Raw genomic sequence first — 19336 nt, 5'->3', positions numbered from 1 at the left:
GTCATCCCAGATCCTACCTGCATTCAATATGCGGATGACTCCACCTTGAATTGTTCTGACACCTCACCAGCTACTCTATTCACATTAACTCAAAGTACCTTCATTACAGTGGAAAAATGGCTCTCCAATCAACATGTAATCCTAAACCCCAACAAAACTAAGCTGCTCCTCTTCTCCCCCACATGCAGGACCCCCCTGCCATCCTTCAGCATAACCACCAACAATGGCACTGTCATTTCCCCAGAAGCCCAAACTAAACTACTGGGTGTGATAACAACCTGAAGTTTGATGAGCATATCAATCAAACTATCAAAACCATTAATATAAAACATGGCTCTATTTACAGAATCAAACCTTTCCTTACCCCACTTGCTAGAACTGCAATTGCCCATTCCCATCTACTATCAACTCTTCTCTATGCCTCCCCTCAAGTCTTCAATGTTAACAAAACAGATCTTAATAAACTATCATCCTGCTATAACCACATTGCCAGATTTGCTACTGGCACAGCCTACCGGACACACCACTGTCACAACCTAAATCACCTAGGTTGGCTTGAACTGCTTAGCCTACTGCAGTTCAACCAGCTAATAATGGCTCATAAAGTCCTTTACCAACCAGAAAATACACCTGCACTAAAAAATATTATTAGCCCCTACAGCAGCACTTGGCCACTGCGATCATCCACTAGACTCCTAGTTCAAACATACAAATCCAACTACTCAGCTGGGGACTCTCTGTTTGCCAACTTTGTTGGAAAAACATGGAACAGATTCCCAGCTGACTTGACCCTAGAACCCTCACTAACTCAATTCAAAAACAAACTCAAGAAATACTTCAAAACTCATTGGTTATGTCCTTGCATTAACCCCGACTAGTGACCTCTCTATTACTTGGGTGCCTTACCTTCAACTACTTCTAACTTTCTTCTACCACACCATTTCGGGAAGGGTCAATTGTATAACTGCTGCTCAGTGTGTCTTAAACCTGAATGTAATGTTATGCATGAATAACTTTGAAAATAATGTTATATTTTGTAAAGTGTTTTATAATAAGCTAGTACTAATATGTATTAAATGCTGGTATTGCTTATGACTATGAAACTAGCATTTACTAAATGTTTAATGTGTATTATTATCTTGGAGCTTTTCTCCCCAGGCCCCCGCTGAAAATGGACATATATCCAGTCAGACTATCCCGGTCAACAAATGTAACATAAATAAATAAATTAGTGCTGCCCAGTTCTGGCTACCCAGTTCTGGCCCATATACTCCTATATACATTCTCAGGAAAACTTCACAACTAAATGTAAAAGTGAGGTTACATTTTAGCTTCAGGTCCTTGGAGCAGTTTGATATCCAGGATCAACCTTAGCAAGACATCCAGATCTGTGTTCCATCAGCTCCTGCTATAGGAGACCAAAGCTCAGTGTGGGGCGCCTCCTACCCACAACTTATTTTCAAGCTATCAAGATAATTACTCCTTGAGGGTATGTATATAAAGGGTCTATATTAGATGAACGAAAGTTCATCCTAGCGAACGCTCACATGAGCGAATATCCAGGTACTCAAAATTGCAATTGTGGGAGGCTGCACCCCCCACACCCCCCAGCTAAATATATATTCCAACTCCAAAATCGCACTACAGTGAGGAAAGGGCAAATATTCCCATCTTCACTGTATCGAGTTCTGCAATATTCGCTCATGTGAACGTTCGCTAAGATGAACTTTCGTTCATCTAATATAGACCCTATATAAACACTGTTCACACATTTTAAATTGCTCAGGTGTGTACCACAGGGCTCAGTTCTAGGTTTCTTGCTTTACTGTCCATCTGGAGGAAATATAACCTGCTTGTTTGACCTGTCTCCTGAAATAATATAAATCTGGTTCTAGAATGATATCTCTTCCTTTACATACTCACTGTAGGCAAAGCAGCTAACTATGAACATGAGGAAAGGGAAAAAAAAAATTGTAAAAATTCTAAAACCTCTTGAGTTGCTTTAGGATGAATTTGTCGTCTCCCTCTGGCACATCAAAAACACCCAAGAGAATGGTAAAAAACACTGACACCACTGGAACCAAACAGCACTGCTTCTAACAGTCAGAAATGAAGTGATTCATAGCAAGGAAATGTCGCTGAAACTTTTGTTGTGGCTAAAGTTTCAGTGACATTTCCTCATTGTGGCTCACTTTATTTCTGACTGTCAGCAGCAGTGCTGTTTGGTCCAGTGGTGTCAGTGGTTTGTACCATTCTCTTGGGTGTTTTTGGTGTTTTATCTGGTTCCAGTTCGCGTCTCCCTCTCGCACATCCTGGAAACAGTACAGACCTTTAAGCATCTGGGCCTCACGTTTGATAACTCTGTCCTTCCGTGAATTAGGATGTTGCCAATGAGCATAATAAAAGTTCTTCCACGCTAAAAGGCTGTTATTGTATAACAAGATTCTTAAACAAATGTGTCTATGCTTGAATATGGACTTTTACTCCTTACCCATACAGAAACTAACAAAGCTGTCCTACAGACTGTCTTAAAAAATCTGATGCTTAATGATGTAATGTTCAAAAGTTAACATCAGTGCTAGGTCCTAACTGGGTCATAGTGTCTGCCCATTAGATGCAGGAGTAACTTTAATCTACATAAACTCTTCAGGTTAAACTATTGACTATCCCTTAAATCACCCTTTGCCCTGGTCCACTTCAATAAACACACAACACTGAATGACATTTGAAGACCTTTATTACACTTCCATAAACATGATTGTTAATCAATAGTTATCAATTTCCATCAAAACATGACATAGGTGATAACATTCATGAAAGAAAACATAAAATAACCATAAGGGCAGCGCAACCGCTCACCCTTGAATAAGCACCGTCCCCAACTTGTTCACTTATATTTTCACTTCAAGGCAGCGTACCACTCACCTTCAATTTATTAAATTACACCAACCAAATAAGCAGCTTTGCTTGCTTATTAACTTATCCAAAGAGTAATCGCTCACTTTTCTTCCCAACTTATTGAATTGCACATCCAACACCAGAGGGGGAACAGAAGAGGACAAGTCTGCCCCTCTTCTCCACCCACCAGCTTGACCAGGCTGTTCCCCCTCTCTCCGACCAAACTTCTAGCAGTCTAACCACCAGTAAGGCAGTAGGTCAGACATCATTTGGTGTACCCATCCTCCCTAACCAAGCTGTATCAAAGTCATTACCTCCTAACACTATACAACTTTTTTTTTGACCAATGAATGTAATACCACTCTTAGATCTCTTTTACACTCCATTTAATAAAATGCTTCTATCACACCAACTACCCATTATAAACCATAAGACACTTAACCACCATCATCACCGACAACAGTACTACCTCAAAAACACCACCAACATGGGCGGTAGCAAACAATAGACCTAGCCAGCAAAACTAACCAACAAAGTAGATAATGCCCAATACCACCAGGTCACACAATGTCCGTGACTCGCTATTACCAACCAGAGTATAGTGAAGCAACCCAGCCCCAATCTATCCTGAAACTGCAGTAACTCAAAGCTAAATCCTCCCATCAAAACCCCACCATCTATCTCTCAAGCCCCACTTACGCAATGCAACACACTAAACTCCTACCCCTTATGTCTGCAATAATATCTTACCATTACAAAGAAGACCCTACTACCCACAAAACAGTGTAACAACCATCCTTAATACCTCCAATACAAGATCAAACCAAGACAAGACATTACCTTGTGACAGCAGGAAGAAAACACAATAAACCAACCACTCCATATTCAACCACACTGATGGCACCCTATGGCCTCTTTTCATACTGCCCCATCAGCTGAAAACATTCTTCAGCTTCTTCTCTCACCTGTCAAATCCACATTCATCAGTCCCCAAAACAGCAACTCTGCATGTCAATCAGCACTCCAAGTGATCTGAAAAAGACTGTAAATACTCCACACATGCATAAGCCACTTTCTTAATGGCAAATATACACCACCAAGGGTGTATCTCATTTATCAACTGCATAAAATGCAGACACTAGCAAATGCAAAATACCCCTGAAACTTAAATGTCCTACCTAAGATCCCATAAATTTATCTCTTAACTCCCCTAGCAACAGTACAACAGATACCCCTGCAAAACAAACCAAGGTCTTATTATATGGCTAAAATTAACACTCTTCTAGCAACGCAGAAGGTCTCAGTGAAATTAATGACTATTTTTTTAACCATTCACCCTTGCAAAGAAAATTACAACTATCCACAAACCTGCTGTATCATTCGGTGTACCCGTCCACTGTAGACCAGACCTGTCAATCAAAAACCCTGTCCTTTAATTAAGAAAGACACCAGCTGACTAAATAGTTAAAATAATCCTTCCTGCTATCCAACCACCAAACCAACCCCCCAACTTATACCCCCCAACCCAACCCCTCGGCCACAGTCGTAGTAAAAGCAAATCCCAATGAACCCTCTTTACAGTGCACTGACCAACCCTTTCCTTAACCATTAAGGGAAACCCGATCATATACATCCCTCTGGCCACCAGCCTCCCAGATGCCACATCCAATCAAATTAATACTGGCCACTGAGAAACCCCTCTGCTTAACCTTCCACAAAATGATCAACCCAACTATCATGCCCACAACATCCAACCCATAAACCATGTTGTTACTCCACTCCCCTTATGGACAAATCCAAACTTCCCTAAACAACCCAATCTATCCCCTCTACTCTGCCCTTAACTCACCTCAGCCACACTTACCTCCATACTACTCCCTACTGCAACAAGCCTAACATACTTTAATGAGCTCCTAACCCTTGTTGTAGAACCATAATTCAAACATTTTAGGAAAAAACACTGTACAGTGAAAGTATACTCCTTTCACCCAAGTCCACCATGAAGTAGGTCCTGAAAACTCACCTATGATGTGCAGCCAAGACCTCTTCCCACATATTATCCCTGAAGTGTAAAACTGGATGAGTAACTGTAAATGCTCCCCAAGAATACAACCCAATTCTGAGAAGCCTAACTGTGTACTTACCAAAGTAGTATTACCTGAAGCCTCATTACTCACCCTATAGAGGCCAAAAATTCCCTCTCACCTGATCTCTGATTCCAATTTCTCCTGACCAGTGACTACTGCTTACTCCACAGACCACCATCTGTGACCTCATCATGACCACTCGGGTGACTTCCACAGCACAGCCATCGTCACCTCTTGCACCCACTTCCTTCGGCCACCAACTGCCACCCCCTCTGCATTTTCTTACTTACCAAGAGAGGAAAATGTAAATTCTCAGCAGAACTGTAAGCAGCACTTCTCAATGACAACATTACAGACTATGAAGGGCCTACCTCATTCCTCACTGCACAGCCACTACGCTAGCCCGCAACCCCTTTCCCCAGAAGAGGGCAACCTTGGCAGCTTCACCCCATACCTTGCACTATAAGTATCTGTAACCAAGCTGGCACACCATAATGACCAGATAAGATGCCTGAAACAACAAGTGAAATACCACCAAAACATGCCAGGAACTTTCTTTAAAACTTCAGTTGCCTAGCAATCCTGCCACCACACTAACTATCCCTTATAAGCAATAAGACATTTAATCAACCATCATAAAATTCTAAAAAACATAACCACCACAAGCCATGACACTACCATATTAAACTAAAGCAATGAACCTAATTCCAAACCAATCAAGCTACGCCTCCTACCCTCACTTAACATGAAACCCCAATATTCAGTTTTCCAATTGCCCTTCTTTCCATCTACCCAGCCTCCAGCCCAACACCCCCCCCAAATAGACCTCACACACCTCATTTATCAAACAATAAAAGTCCACACAACTTCTCTATCCAACTGCTGAAAGGCCTAACCAGATTTATTCCCCAGTAATCACCTGTCAAATGCACCCCGAAACACTAAACCAGAGCCAGGCAAAACTACACAGCCCCACCCCCCCAAAATTGTCTACATAGCAAGCATTGTGTTTGTACCTTTTAACAGTACCAGTTTTTGCAACATGTCCAGGTTTTAATAACATCACTGCACACAGCACTGGTTGGCCTGCTTCCTTCTGGCCCCCAACTGAGGCCGCTTCTGTGCCTCTCCACCTGCAAAAGAAAGGCAAATGTAAATTCTCAGCACAAATGTAACCAAATATTACCTAACTTTAAGCCTGGGCAAAGGCCTGTTCTGTTCACAAAATCACAAACCACCATAACTCTGTATGAATTTCAATGCAGTGCTTTGGCCGAGGAAGTCACGGCTGTCACAGTCCCCACCTGCCAAAGGCCCCAAACTGTAAAGATAACCCAACGTAGGGACCATTTTGTACATTGCCTACACACCTTAAAAATCAGTAGCATCAACAGCTCTACATTAACATGAGCCTTTTGCAAGGTATGAAATCTAACCTCAAATGTCTGTCATTTCCTAATATCAGCCTACAATGGTTTGCCAGTACATTGCCATAAAAACCATGACTGATGATAAAGACAGACCAAAATATGGGCCAATCCGGCCATTTTACTGAAATCTGTACAGATGGGAGGTATGGTCATTACCATCTGATATCAACACCAATGATTCACCCACTGGCTCCAGCAAGCCACCTATCTCTCAACTCTTCAGTTTAAAACATCCAGGTAAAAGTTGAAACAAGGGAGCCAAAGTCCAAACTAGAGAGATATTAAACTCAAATGCATGACCAAAAAGAAACTATGTTGCATTCCCCCTTCCCTGCCGATCCCCACTAGGGTTATTAGTGAATAAAACTATAATTTAGACCTAAACAGCCACTACTTTAATCGGAGCTGATGAAAACCTGAAGAATGACCCAGGCCAGATCTGAAAACTCCACTCGAACATCCCCAGAAGAAGAGATCTTAATAAAGTGATTAAAAGGTATGGTAAACCATTATTTACATTTGAGAAGGGGTCTTAACTATAACAAATGCTGAATTATTTTCAGTATTTGATGGAAAATCAAGGATTCTGACTGATAAACATTCAATTTTGTACTTTTAATGCGCTGTTAAGAAATTGCAAATTCCCAAGACTTTAATCTAATACAGAGGTGTGTCAAAGAACTGTAACACAAGTAACTGGGGACTTATGTTTTGAAAGAGACGGTCAACCACTGTTTATGTTTGAGAAGTGGTCTTAACTATGACAAATGCTGAATCATTTTTTTAATATTGTACAGCCAGATACAGGAAAGTAAAATTAGACTGATACAGCTACTGAACAGACTACAGACCGTATATTTTTAAATCAGATAAGAGTAAGTGTAAACAATATGACAAGTCTGGAGTACTTGGCTCATGTTCTAACACTGTAGGGACTGAAATCAGATTTATGCAACTTAAAAAGCTGTTGGAACAAGGTCCAGCCTTGGAACGGTGCTATGAAGAGGAAAGTAGTTTTTAAATGAAATTGCTAGTGAAACTAGTTACAGAACCAACTCATTTTTACTCAGTTTTTTTTATGTTTATTTCTTAAAACAAGGGAAGACCGATGCAAAATCCAAACATCCACAAAAACCTGACTGTCGCTCCCCTCCAAAGGGCCTGCAGGCAATCTTTCCCTCATCCCTGTCAGCCACTAGTTGTGCTATGCGCATGCGCAACTGATGGCCATCAGTTGTGTGACCCGCCAAACCTGAAAAACGTGTCTCTTTCTTTCCTTTTTTTTTTTTTTTGAAAGACATTGCTCGTGGGTGGCTACCGGCCCATGAAAAGACCCCTGAATGAGACCCACCCCTCGGCTGCAAGCAACCGAACCAGGGAACCACCATTAAACATAAATATTATACTATCTGCTAGATTTATTTATCTATTTATTATTATTTTTTTTTTTTTTGAGACCAAATGGCAATGCCACGTTTCAACTCCACCAAGCATAATCCAGTGTGAGAACAGTTTGCAGCCTACTGAATGGCATGCTGGGGACAGAGTCTGAATACTCCAAACAGTGGGTTTGGGAACAGCAATCCATCATGGAAAACCAACCATGCGTATACAAGTGAAAAACACACTCTTCTAACCTGCACAACCCCATTACACTCTCATCTAAGTAATCGATGGCCCAGCTCTGGTAACCTAATTTTAAAGCAATTTCCCTTTACTGCCCTATATACCTGGAACTACATTACCACCGAATTCACATATTTTCAGACCTTACACCATTTAAAAGTGAGTTAAAGTGCTTCACAACTCATATCTTAAACTCATAAATGTACAATTTCTGTGAGTGACATTTTGCTTTTATTTTTTCATCGCAGTTTTTTGAAATCATGTGTTAGTATTATGTGAACCAGTGGACATTGTAGAGGAGAAGTTCACTTCCCCCTGCTATTGTGCAACTACTGAGTTGGTACAGGTTCATAGATGATATATGTAATTATTATATTTAATTAACAGGTGGTATAGAGTGAAGCCCACCCCCACATGGGTGATAAATAGGGATTTCCTATGGAAAAACACTTTTTTCATCACTTTGTAATATTTTTGAGTTACATTTCATGATTTAGAAAATGATTAATGGTAACTTATACTATAGGTATTCAATTAAACATATATAAATCAGGCTCAGGCCATTGTTGCTAAGCCAAACCCTTCTTCTCTTTAAGTTCCTTCTCAGTCGATTTGATGTATGTTAGTTGTTTTGTGCTGAATCCAAAAGTCTTCTAAGTCAACATTCTTGTGTTTAATATGGCTTCTACCACAGCTACTTTAACAGTCAAAACATAATCAAATAGCAAGCTTTTTTTGCCTTGAACCTCTTCACTTACCATTTTATTGTTTATCTGGTTTATTTTTAGTCCTATAAGAAGCCTTACTATTTATCACTGGGTATACAGCACTACTAAATATTTTTGTTGTTTGCTGTTGGCTGCATTGTACCTGCTACGTGTGTAGTATTTTGTCTGGTATTTTCACATTTTTGTTTGTTTTTCGTACATTTGTTTATTTTAATTAGATCATGGCTAAAAATTGCCCAAGTGGTTAAGTCCACTTACCCACTTTAAATAAATAAATAAATAAATAAGTTAATTAGCTCTTTATTGGGTAGGTGCTATAAGGCAGCAGAGTAGTTGTGATACATTACTGACTACTAACAAAGTGTTACTGCATTCTTACAAGATGTGACGCCAGAAAGTGGCAAAGGCACTACAATACATAAGAAGATCAGTGGAATCACAAACTGATAATCATTTAATGGAGACAACATCTGGATGGAATCATTAGCAACAGCTATGCACCGTACATTCACAATATGGAAAATCTTAGCTGCCTGGCAATAGAGGATCATTCACCTGCGTAAATATCGTATAGCTCTTCAATAAAAGAAAGAAGGCCAAAGTGAGGCTTTTGTATGCTTAGTTATGTTTAATGCACTGTACATGTATATCTATAAAAATGCTTTTTATCTAGTGTGATTTATGTAATTTTTACAACCATCTTTTTCCTGAGCCATGGTTCTTCTAACTGTCTTTACCATAGGGTTGGCTGTCAGTAAATAAATAAACAACAGAAGGCTAGCTCTGCCATCCTGATGTGAGAATAATGGCAGAGTTTACTTATAAGGGTTACCCCCAGGTAGACACCCAGTGAATAGCAGGCTGCACCATATATTACAATACAGCACATTGTTAGATAACTTGTGCATAGAAGTGCGCATGAAATGATACCATATCCTGTCACTGTAAAAATGTCATTCAAGGAAAGGCCAGGTAAACCCCAACTGTTTCAGGCCAGAAATGATTACTTAGCCTCAGTTTTGTACATGTAGCTCATGCCAGGGCACAGTCAATGAAATGTGTTACTCTAGATTAGCACACAGAACCAGACAATGAGAATGTAACTGGATCTTGCATGGATCAGGGGCTGGAGGATGGAAGGAAGCATGAAGCAGTGATAAAGATGCTGATTCACCCTCTCATTTCCAACTTCACATGGCTAACTCTTTCAATCTTGGGTCACAAGCCAAGCTATGTATAGGCAGATATTTTGTCCCACTCTGGCAGGCTGGCACTAACTATCTAGTTGATTGACCATGAACTGTAGTGCTTATGATCATGTGTTTCAAATGGCCTCTCATTTTCTGATCCAAGGACTTAATTTCATTAGTGCTTGTGAATACCAGGTCTCAGACTAATGTCTCAATTATTGATTCTATTAGAAACTGAGACATGCCCCCGGTAAGATATCAAGAATGTTTCTATTCATGAGTCCAGCTGCAGCCAAGGCTGTTGTGCAAAATCTTCCAGAAATACCAGCCTTTTGCAATGATCATAAGGATACTTTCTGCCACTTTTTTGCCCATTTCTATCTCTTCATTGGGTGTATCTATACACAAGCCTTTTTTGCAGACTGAGTGTCCAGTTACTGTTTTCAGTGAGACCCACACTACCTCTTCATTTTGTTTGTGATTTTCATCTGTTGCTTTGATCAGTTCCATTTCATACTGGGTAATATTCTCTTTTTTGTATACATTTTCGATCTAACAGAATGCCTGCTTGGGTATATTTACTCTTTGTATTATGTTCTTGTGACTGCTTCAGTTTCTAGACATTGTTCCTTCATCAGATCTACCATTTTTAATATCTCCCTCCTAGTCGATGCATTATGAAACTAATTTCCTTTCTTTTTCTTTGAATGGTTCTATCTGTATCTATCTCCATAGAATTCTTTGTGAAGCTCTTTCACACCCATTAACTGGTTACTTTATTTACCTTTTTTTAAAATAATCTGAATTTCCAGTTTCTTTGTTACTAATCTTCAATGATTTGTATTCTAAGTGTTAATCTTCCTAGACGCACACACAATAAACCACCTTCTAAGACTAGGTTAAAATTTTAATTTTTTAATGATGGCTCAGCATACTAATGCCACTGATACCCTTTTATACACTTACAGGGCACACTGTTGTAATTAATGCATGTAGATGTCTAGAGGTTCACAGCACTGTTCTCTCTCTAGAGGGTGGAATTTTATTTAAGCAAATACCTTAACAACTACAAATGCACAGTATTTAACATTTATTGCAAACCCAGTAACTTAACAACAACCAGTTCACAACATTTAAAATATATATTTTAAACATGCTAACACTTTGCATTTAAACAATCAATATAATCTTCTGTTAACAAATGAAAAATTGAACTAGTATTGCAAAGAGAACTGGAATTCGCAAAAGATGCTTTCAAATATACTTTTAAAATTGTATACCACATATCTAACATCTTGCCTGGTTTGCATTTTTCCACTCATACCCAATTAAGTATGATGCTAGTAAACTCATACCCCAGAAAGGCTTTTGGGGAAGGTGGAAATCATGGACAGCAACACTGGAATGCATACCCCTTCTTGGAATGAAGAACAAAGTCAGCAATTATCATCATAACACATTAAAAAACTGTAACAATAATAATGCAGATATAGGAAAACAGATGTTTGCACACTTCAGGTAAACTCTCTGCAGGTGATATGTCCACTCACTTCTCATGTACTCCTTTCCATAATATTCCCTAGTGGAGTTATATCAGATCCGGGAGTACAGGACTCCTTGTTTGTTATTGCTTAACTAATTCCTGGGCCCATTTCTCTGTGTGAGAGAAATGCACTATCTTCCAATAATGTGATAATGACTCTGATTTCTAAGAAGATACTCAGGCGTATAAAGAGGTCCACTCAGTATCACTGCCAAATTAATAAATATGTAGTAAAGTAGATCCCTTGGACCTAGAACATTACATTTGTGCATTTCCATGAACCCTTTTGCTGATTCTTCCCTAGTTGTTTTCCCATTGGCCATTTGTCACATCAGCGTACCTTATCATTTTATGTCAATATCTTGACCTACTATTCTCACTCAAAAGGGAGGGATAGTATTTATTTTAGTAGTTCTCATTGACCAGTAGCATTCTGAAACATAAGTACTACTGCCTGGATGCTTTTGCTGTACAAAGCCTGCTACACCCTTTTTACGGTTTCAGTTATCTATATTTAGGATGAACAAGCTGCTGTAAATAAACTTGGGGTTAAGCCTCCCATCTGAACTTTATTTTATTTACTTGTTATTTGTTTACTGGACTAGAGCACTGATCTCCATAGATCTTTTTTAGACTGAGCCAGGGATCGCTGTCTAGTTGAGTGAACTTTAATTCACTGTAGCATATGCCATACACTTTTCTAGTTACATAAGGGATTTTCTGCAGATCCTCATGCAAAGAACTCATGACTGTCTCATGCAAACTATATATATATATATATATATATATATATATATATATATATATATCAAAACATCTAAAACCCATAACATCTAAAATCATAACAGCGAAACCAGAACATCTAAAACCATAACACTGAATTTCATAACATCTAAAATGTGCATCACAGCATCAAACACTACAATTCACATGAAAATAGCATCCCCTCCAGATATAATGACACCAAACGAACAAACACACTTTTTACTATGTTTCTGCAGGGGGACAAGCCCCCCTGGCTGCCCACACCCCCTGTAAATTAAATATACGAGCTCCAAGATCACACTACAGTGGTAAAAAAGTTAATTTCCTATCCCCACTGTATCACGATCACCATAAAGAATGTGTGCATGTCTATATCACTTACCTGTATGGCCTAAAAACACATACAGAGTGGCAAAATAAACACTATATAAATAGTTGAAATTCCTGCACTATATAAATAATAACTATAGAAATTACATATTATACATTTTAGATGTTATGAAATTTGATATTATGGATTTTAGATGTTTTGGGTTTTAGATGTTATTGTCTTGATGTTTTGATTTTAGATGTTATGGGTTTTAGATGTTTTGAAGGGGAAAGAGGAATCATATACATATGTTTGTGTGTGTGTGTGTGTGTGTGTGTGTGTGTGTGTGTGTGTGTGTGTGTGTGTGTGTGTGTAGAGTCTGGCAACAGGAGATGATGATATTTATTGTATCTCAGGAAGACTTTGCAATTTCAAACAGCATGCTTTGACTTTATCCCATTATACTTTATTAGACAGTCAAATATATTTTATGTTTCTGATCACTGTACTTGCTTAAAAATACCCCTCAAATGTCTTTGAAGCAAATGTGAGTACTATTCACTTTACAGATACATTTCCTATTACCTATTCTTATACAGATATATTATTTCCAAGTAAGCTGGCTCCCCTTCCAAGCTCTCTTTTTAATTGAGACTATACTCCAACTAAAGCAGAGGCCATTTAGTGTATGAGTCCACACAAGGACAGACACTGTCAGGATGTTGCTATTTATTCTAATTTATTTTATTTCATTTTTTTATTTATCCATTCTTGATCGGATTAGTCCCACTAGACTAGTAGCCTCTTTCTGGGGAGACCCAATGTGGTATTTATACTACTGGGGGAAATGTGGCCAGGACATCAGGGAACTTGCCCTACTTAATTTTGTTGGGCAATCAGGATCACTGTTGCTGTGATGCTTCCTGCTTGTGCTCTGGGTGAAGATTGGAAGATGAGCGATGGTGAAGTGAAGTCAATTGAAACTTCATTTCAAATTGTGAAGGAGAAGGAGTCTGGAGAAGTTTTGGGGAAAGCAGTCAAACCTTCTTATGGAGAGAGAATGTTGAATCACAGGCAGTTAAAGATTGGAGTGGAAAGAGAAGAGAAAGCAATCAGTCCTTCACAGGATTTGGAGTGCAGGTTCTAGCAAGAACTGTTAGAGTACCATGGTTGGAAATAAAGTGGTTGTTACAGCCCTCCAATCTAGGAGGGTTGCAGAATGATATTTTGCAGGACTTACTGGTGGCCAGTCAGCCTGAAAGTGCAAACACATTTCTTCAGGGAATATAATGGACAAAATACAAAAGGAGGATGCAGAATTGTTAAGTAAAGATGCTGTGGAGAAAGATAAATCATATGCAGATATACCAAGAGAGAAGGTAAGAAAAGAAGGATAAGCAAAGAAGTCTGAAGTGAAGCAGAGGCAGAATTACACTGTAAAGATTTTTATTAAAGAAGACAAAACCCTGGCATGGGACAATATAATTTCTCCATTAAGAACCAAACCAAATGAGGTAAGAGCTTTTATTCATATAAGTAAAGAGACTTTATGTGACATTATTTTTGAAAATGAACATGCAATGGAAACGTTTAGGGGGAATATAAAAAAGAAAGACTGTACTCCTTGGAATCTATATGTGTTTAAAGTTTTTCATTTAGAAACAAAGAAAAAAATGAATATACAATTTAGGACTGAAGATGAAAACGAGGTTTTAAAAAGACATTTGAGTAATATATGCAAAGCAATAATGGGCATTTCCAAGGTTTAAGATAATAGAGGTTTATGGATTTGCGGAATGGGATTGCAATGTTATGCTGGGAATGGAAAATGATAAAGATGTGCATATTCCTAGTATTATAAATATTGAATGTCAAAATGGAATTGTGAAATATTGGGGCAAACCAAAAACCTGCTTTTTCTCTGGAAAAACAGATCATTTGATTATGAATTGTGTAAAGAGAAATGTTAATTATGTGGTGAAATGGGACATGTTGCAAAAATGTGAATTGAAATATATAAATGTAACAATAGTGAACATATGTGGATGGACTACAGAGAGGGAAAGGATGAGTTAGAAAAGGCAAATATGTTAAACAAAGGAAACAGGAACATACATCATAAGAAGTTGAAATAATAAACCAAAAAAGCAGGGACAGAAGCAATGAGAAGCCAAGGTTATGAGTAAAGGTAACAGTAAGAAAATGGATACAACTGAATTACAAAATAAGAGAAGATAAAGATAGAAGAACAGTGCACAATTACTTATGGAAGATATGTCATTTGGAAAATTGTTAAAGGAAAAGAGAATTCTATTGGTAAAAGGGTATGAGAGAGAAAAAGAAAATTTATAGGATTAAACATGAAAGAAAAAAGTAAATAAAAGGATGAAAGATTAATTATATTTATCCTATAGTATTCTTTAATTGTAGAGCATTGATATAAATGTAACTAGTTTAAAAAGTACGTCTAGAAGATTAGCTTTTGTAGAATGGTATAAAAAGTTGGATATGGATATAATAATATTGGAAGATATAAGATTATTAATGAAAGAAGATGGGCTGCAAACAGAAATTATATGGGAAATGATGTAGTTTGGAATCTAGGTCAAGATACTTGTTTGGGGATAGGTATTCTAATAAAAAGGCAGTTAAAATTCTGGATATAATAGTAATAATGGGAAGGGTAACCATTATAGATATAAGATGGGAAGAGAAGGTGTACAGATTAATTGTATTGCATGCTAATGTTGTAAAAGAAAGAAAGGGAAAGTATGTTTAATCAAATTCTAAATTATGTGTCTGTAAATATGCAAATTATCATGGCAGGAGACTTTAACTGTGATTTAAGGAACTATAAGAAAAAGGCTGTGACATTAAGAAAGTTATAGAAATTAAGAGATGTGGTAAATTAAGCATTTGGAATAACAGTGATTAGAAATATAGTAGGGGATTTTATAGAACAGAGATAGATTCATTTTTGATATCTGAATGATTACAGATTATGGAAGATGGTATAGAAAATGTTTTTTTTTTTTTGGATCATACAGCTATATAAGATATCTGTTTGGATAGAGATAAAAGATAAAGATGTTATTAAATAGGTAAATGTTTAAAAAGATTAAACAAGAAAAATGGGGAAATGCACTTAGAATTATCATATTAATATGTGACAACTCTATAAAAATTGGCCAGAATGGTTGGTTTCTTTTAAGAATAAATATAAAATGTTATATAACTTGTCAAAGGAGTAAGAGAAAAGAAGTAAAAAAGTATAGTATGATAAGTGAAAAAGCATTTGGTAATCTAGAAGAAAATAACTATAAGCATTTTATTGATGAAAAAATAAATTTATAGGATAAAGCAAGAAAAAAATCAAAACTTTATTATTCAAGCAGAGGTATTTTTTCAATGAAAAAAGAGGACGTAGCTCCATATCTCAGTGTAATTACAGGATCTGAAAGACAAAAAGGATATAATACAGAGAGAGAGAGAAAAATATATAATGAAGGCAGTAATGGATTTTGTTAAATAAATGTTTCCAGATAAGAAGTCAGAACAACAGATGATATTGAAGGTGAAAGTATTATCAGATCAAGGTAATATGGATTCTGAAAAGAGAATAACGACAGAAGAACTGGACAGAATATTAAGAAAAGTAAATTTAGGAACAGCAGCAGGACTCAGTAGGATAGAATGCAAGATATATAAGAATTAGACAATAGTACAAAACAATTGCCTTATAAAAGTGTTAAATGAGTGGTTGTATATAGTTTTACTTATAAGGAACTATGTAGTAGGCTATTTAAATTTCTAAGGAAAAAGAGTGATAGAAGTGATATTCAGGATTGAAGGCGTATAGTATTAAATCATATGAATTATTAAATCCTTATGAAGATCATAGAAAAAGGATGGAAGGTACATTTTTACATGTCATACAGGATACTTTATATAGTTTTAAAGTACAGGATGCCAAAAACTATTAATGGTGCTTTAAGCATTAGTGGATGACATATTACACAGACATGATAAACTGTTAATTATGGTAGGCAATTCAAACAAAGCTTTTGATTTCATAAAACATGCAATTCTATGAGATATATTTAATGCTTATAATATGTGTAAAAATAAAGACTGTTTACATTACTTCTTCTAAATACAATATAGTAAAATATTGATTAATGGGTTATTAAGTGAAGAAATAAGCATTAAGAGAGGAATTAGACAAATATGCCCTTTTAGTGGCATATTTGCAATACTAATGAATGTAGAAAAAGTTATATTAATCAGGATATGAAATATGTAGGATATGTTAACTAGAGAAGGAACTGAGATCCCTATCATGTTATCTTATGCTGATGACAGTATATTAATATCTAGACAGACAATGAGGATGCATGAGGTAATATAGAACTTTAATAACAATGTTGACAAATAACAAGTATAAGTTTGAACAAAGAAGAAAGTAAAGGATTTGGGCATGAGGATAATATAAGAGAAACTGAATTAAATATGCAAGAAATGGAAATATTAGGGATTAGATCTGATAGGTAGGAGAGTTTACATTTGCAATGGAAGAATGTTATAAGAAAGATCAAATATATGTGTAATTTTTAGAGGACATTTAAGAAAAAAAGTTTATTTGTTGAATTCAGTGGAAAATTAGCATATTTGGGTAGAGTATTTAATATGTCAGCACTAAATGATAAAGAAATATTGAATATTATATTTTTTTTTCTATGGGGATCCAGAATAAACCCTGTAAAAAGAGGATTTTGTATGTAGGAAAAGTAGAAGGAGATCTGTGGTTACATTTATTTATTTATTATTTTATTTTACATGCATGTCCATTTTCAGTGGAGGCCCGGGGAGAAAAGCTCCACAGTTAAATTTTAAGAAACATATAAGGTGTATACAGAAGCATTCAAATTTGCATAGTACCAAACTTAACATTGACTATTAACATAGCATTGAAGCTTAAGATTTAATATATTTACATAGACTGAACACATCTTTCACAGTTTTAGGTTGAGGCATTACATATTATTATTATTTATTATTATTATTATTATTTATTTATTTTATTTTACATTTGTTGACTGGGCTAGTCTAACTGGATACATGTCCATTTTCAGGAGAGGCCCGGGGAGATAAGTTCCAAGATAGAACAATGAAATTAAAAAGATAACAAATAAGGTAACATTAAACAAAAAATCCTATTTACAATGTATATTACAGGTTATCACAGTAAAAATATTGGTGAACATTATTAGCAGGAGTTGCATTTTTTGCTTTATACAGTTGACTTGTGAGAAAGTTAGCCACAGTAGGAAGTATAGCAACAAATAGAGCAAAAATTAGCATAGTAAGGAGTATAGTAGCAGGAGAAGAGACAGAGATGGAAATTGGATAACAAGTTAAGTAAGAAAAGCATGAGGAGTAAGTAGCATAAGTATAGAGTAAGAGTAGAGATGAAAAGAGAAAAGTGTAGTGGATAGATAACAGAGTGTCCTAGCAGTGACAAATGGGTATTGACTAGGGAGTATGAATTAGAGGTGGAACTGGAAGGAAGCTAGTGAAGTTGCAGGCTTTTGATGATGAAGATCAAGTCAGATGACAAGAGTAAGGAGAGAGGGTGGGAGGGGGGGGTCAGCCAGGTAGGGAACATGTGCATATCCATCAGTGTTTTAGGTGTTATTTCAAGAGTATTTTAAATGTAATCTTTGAACCTGCTGAGGTAATAGCAGTACATAGGGTGTTCCACATTTTGCCTATGTAGTTAGGGAAGAGGGAATCCCCTGCTGTTTTGGTCTTGGCAACCTTGTTTATTTTTTTAAATAACCTCATTGTATATGCAGCATATTTACATTTGTATAAAGTGTTCAAGTGGATAAGAGATAATTATGTGAATGTAATAATTACATTAATAATTTAATAATTAAATTATTACAATGTCAATTCAATAAAGAATGGGATATGGTGATAAGGTACAAAAGAGAAAGAGATAGGAAAAATGAGGAGATAAGGGTCTGTCAGGAAAAAACAAATCATGAAATGGAAAATAAATATGGAAGACTTGGAAAAGACAGAAAAACATGGTATAAAATGTAATGGTGAAATGTTTGTATGTATCTATGTATCAATGGAAAATATTAAAAGAAAACAAACTTAAAGCCATAAAAGATAGAAGAGATGCAAAAATATTGTTGAATGTTAAGATTTTTTGTGGCAACTCGCTAGAAAGAATTTGCCAGTGAAAGTTAATATGCTTTATAAAAAGAAATGAACAAGTATGTAATAAGTGTGGTGAAGAAGAAACTGCAGAACATGTGTTTTGAAATGTAAAATAATTGTAAAGTTAAAGAAAAAATTGGAGAAGAAAACTATTTGGATGACATAAAGAGAACAGATGACATAAGCATGGATATTACTAAATATATTTGTATTAAAACAAAGAATATTTTGACAAAATAAATAGAACAATGTTATTTATATCATTTGGTATCAAAGGGTTAAAGAAATAATGTATAATGCTAAATGGGACTTGCAGAAATGTTAAAAATATTAGATTCTGGTTGTGGATGTTAGAGTGAGGGTCAAATAAGAATGAACTGCGTATTCATAGAAAGGCTTAAAGTATAAATGAAAGTTTGCAAACATATGTAGATATATAATGTATAGAACTTTGTTAATAAGATCATTGTGACAATGTGAGGTATTGCCAGCTATGCCAAGAGAAGTAAGGCAGTGGATATGTAACAT

This window comes from Protopterus annectens, chromosome 7.part0, assembly GCF_019279795.1.
Source record: "Protopterus annectens isolate FY-2018-M chromosome 7.part0, PAN1.0, whole genome shotgun sequence".
NCBI lineage: Eukaryota > Metazoa > Chordata > Ceratodontiformes > Protopteridae > Protopterus > Protopterus annectens.
This window is presented reverse-complemented; position numbering follows the sequence as displayed.